Source organism: Theropithecus gelada, unplaced genomic scaffold, assembly GCF_003255815.1.
Source record: "Theropithecus gelada isolate Dixy unplaced genomic scaffold, Tgel_1.0 HiC_scaffold_15939, whole genome shotgun sequence".
In the NCBI taxonomy this organism is placed as follows: domain Eukaryota; kingdom Metazoa; phylum Chordata; class Mammalia; order Primates; family Cercopithecidae; genus Theropithecus; species Theropithecus gelada.
Genome location: NW_020257701.1, coordinates 7,078 through 11,100, shown reverse-complemented (window position 1 = coordinate 11,100; position 4,023 = coordinate 7,078).

The following is a 4,023-nucleotide window of genomic DNA, read 5'->3' as shown; positions in this document are numbered from 1 at the left end:
TCTTGTTTTGTTCCAGTTACGAAGGGAAATGATTTGAGCTTTTGTTGATTCAGTATGATGTTAGTTGTGGGTTTGTCACACATGGCTCTTATCATTTTAAGGTACATTTCTTTGATGTCTAGTCTGTTGAGGGCTTTTATCATGAAGAATGTTGACTCTTATTTTAAGTTTCTCTGGATCGATTGAGATAATCATATAGTTTTTGCTTTTGATTCTGCTTATGTGGTGAATCAACTTTATTGATTTGTGTATGTTGAACTAGCCTTTCATGAAAGGAGTAAAATCTACTTGATCATATTGTAATAACTTTTTAACGTGCTGCTGTATTTAATTTCCTAGTATTTTCTTGAAGATTTTTAGGTCTATCATCAGGAATATTGGTTTAAAATTGTCCTCTATTGTGTGTCTCTGCCAGATTTTGTGTTCCAAGAACAATGAGGAAAAGATAGATTTTTAACAAATGGTGTAACAACTGGGCATTCATATGCAGAAAAAAAATGAGATCATATTTCACATCATATACAAAAATCACCTAAAATGTGTTTAAGGCTTGAATATAATATGAAATCTAAAATTGTAAACTCATAGAAGAAAATGGAGAAAAAAGAAGCTTCCTGGAATTAATCTGGAAAATGATTTATTTGGATTTGACACCAAAATCACAGAAAAATAAATTATGTGCAACTCCATATCTGACAACAGGTTCTCTCTAAATGTTTAAAGAACTCATACAATAGCAAAAAACATAAATAACCTGATTTTTAAGAGGGCAAAAATTGTGCATAGAATTGTATTCAAGGGAGGACATAAACACGGCCAGCAGGACACAGAAAGATGCTCCACATTGCTTATCATCAGGGGAGTTCAAATGAAAACCACAATGAGATATCACCTCGCATTAGTTAACATGATTAATATCACAAAGACAAAAGATAACAAAATGCTGACAGTAAACTGGTGAAGAGGGAATTATTCAGTGGTGTGGTAGTAAAGGTTCTTTTATGAATTGAAAGTAAAACTATTATGTGATCTGGTGATCCCACTTCTGACTATGTATTCAAAGGAAAGAAAATCAGTAAGTAAAAAAAGGTTTAATACAAGATTATTCATAATGGCCTAGAATTTTTTTAAGGTTAATGAGCATAGGTAAATGGGTGTATAAAGGAAATGTATACACATACAATGGAATATTACATGACCTCTAAAAATAAGGAAATTATAACATTTCCAACAACATGGATGGGCCTGGAGAACATTATGCTACGTGGACTAAGCCAGACACAGAAAGACAAATGCTGCATTATCTCATTTGCATGTGGAATCTAAAATATTCAAATTCTTAGAAGCAGAGAGTAGAAAAGTGGTTTCCAGGGCTGGGAGGAGGGGAAGCAGAGTGATGCTTGTCAAGGGCATAAAGTTTCAGTTGTGCAGGTTGAATGGGTTCTGGAGGTCTAATGTAAAGCGATGGGACTAGAGCTATCAACACTGTATTGCAAACTTGATCTCTGGTAAAGGGACAGATTTCAGATGTTCTCACTGGAAACACACATAATAAATTAAAGGAAGAAAATGGTAACTGTGAGGTAATAGATATGCTGTCTCCTTGGTCATAGTGAAAATTTCACAATTTATATCAAAACATCAAGTGGTGCACCTTAAATATGTACAATTTTTGTTGTCAGTTATGGTTCCATAAAGCTGAACAAATTAACCTTACTTTTATGATGAAGGAATGCATATTTCCACATCTTTTCTCAATAAAAATTAGAAAATATAGATAGATAAACAAAAAATATTTATAGCAGCTTTGCTTATGATGTTACTAAGCCGGAAACAAACTCAAAGTGCATCGACAGGAAAATGGATCAGTTTACTGTCATTTATTGCTAAATGGACTGACTCAAGTATAAAATATCTCTCTCTCTCTCTCTCTCTCTCCATATATGTCAAAACTTTGAGATTTTATATCAGAGGCAGCCCATTAAGTGAATAAATAACAATATTCTGATGTAATTTTACACATGAAATAGCATAAATAAACATCAAAAATAACAAAATTAACTCCTTACCAGAAAAAGGGGTCTATAATGTTTGAGTCCATTTATATGAAAATCAAAACATGAACAATGAATCTACAGTGGCAGAAATCAAAACATTGTGTTAAATGTGGGAACTGACTGGAAGCACAGAGAAGGTCATTTGTGCTGGGGGATGGGCCTCCTCTTCATCCGACGTTGGCTGTTGGAGACAAGTGTGTTTACATTTGCCAGAAATCCTGTAATGGTACATCGTAGATCTATCCATTATTACTTATATTGAAATTACATCTCATAAAAATAAAAAATTAAAAAATAGTGTACAAGAAATAGTTTAAAATTCAGTAAATAATGCAACTAAAAATAAAATCAAACTCAAAATGTGAACAATATAATATGAATTAATGAAAATATTTAACAAACCTGCTAGAATTAAATCCCAGAAATCAGAAAGATAAGGGTGACATCTGATAATAATAAGTTAATAAGCATGCATTTCATAGAGAAAACAAAATGGTCAAAAATATGTGGAGCATGTATTTTGTTATTATCAAAAGTTATTAAATAATTGATACAATATTTTAATCTATCTTACTAGTATTAACTACATATATCATGGGTAAAATCATAACTGGCAACAACCTTTAAGGAAACAAGGATATTTAGGAGCACATGTACTAAGTTAAATATATTCTCAATGTTTTTCCAGCTTTTACTGTTGAAATTTCTAATTGTATCCTGGATCTCTAACAGAATCTGAATGGGCCCTTGGACAAACTAATTTTCAGAAACAACTTAGAAAATCAATGTCTAATATGGGGATATTAGTATCTCATCTCATAAAGAAATTGAAACTGTGTGATACATGTAAAGCCCTCAGAAGAAACCTTAGTACGTGGGAAATAACTTATTCTTAGTAGGTTGTGATGTTTATTGTTAAAATTATTACTTTGATTTTTGGGGGAAAATTAAAACAAACCGTGACGAATTGAAGTGTGATGTTTCTTGTTTGGTACAATAGCGAGGTGAGGATAATGAAGAGCCCTGCGATCCTGAGGAGATGCCCTAATCCAAGGAGAGGGAGGTTCCAGGTCGTGTGGACTCACACAGGGCGCCTGCTTCTGGCCTTCATGGAGCCCGTCTCAGAAGTCTGAAGGAGGCAGGCGTGTGGATGGGTTTCTCAGGACAATCCAAACAGACCTGGACAGGGGAAAAAGGATTATGACCTAGGATGGATTAAATAATTGTCTTGAAAATTGATAAATTACGGTTGTATATATTTATGAGGTACAAAGCAATGTTGTGATTTATTAATACAATATGGAATAATTAAATAACACTAATAAGCATATTCATTACCTCAAAATCTTTTCATTTTTTGTGTAAAGACCATTTGAAATTTACCTTAGCTATTTTGAAATGACTAATATACTATGTTTAAGTAAAGAAAGATGTATTAATTAATATAAACAATATAAAAATATTGAAATCAATTATGGATTACTCCAATAATTTATATTTAGTTCATCAATAAGTTTGACCATTTAGGACATATTTTAAAAATCATTTTATTATAATGTTAAATATAAATGACTACACATTTATGCACAGGTTTGTGGTATTTAGACCTATGTCTACAGAAGTAAATGTATGTCCTCATAGCTATGTAGTTGCTGACAGCAACATATGTTAGTAAAACTGTGGAAGAGGCCGGGCGCGGTGGCTCAAGCCTGTGGTTCCAGCACTTTCGGAGGCCGAGACGGGTGGATCACGAGGTCAGAAGATCGAGACCATCCTGGCTAACACGGTGAAACCCCGTCTCTACTAAAAAATACAAAAAACTAGCCGGGCAAGGTGGCGGGCGCCTGTAGTCCCAGCTACTCGGGAGGCTGAGGCAGGAGAATGGCGTAAACCCGGGAGGCGGAGCTTGCAGTGAGCTGAGATCCGGCCACTGCACTCCAGCCCGGGCGACAGAGCAAGACTCCGT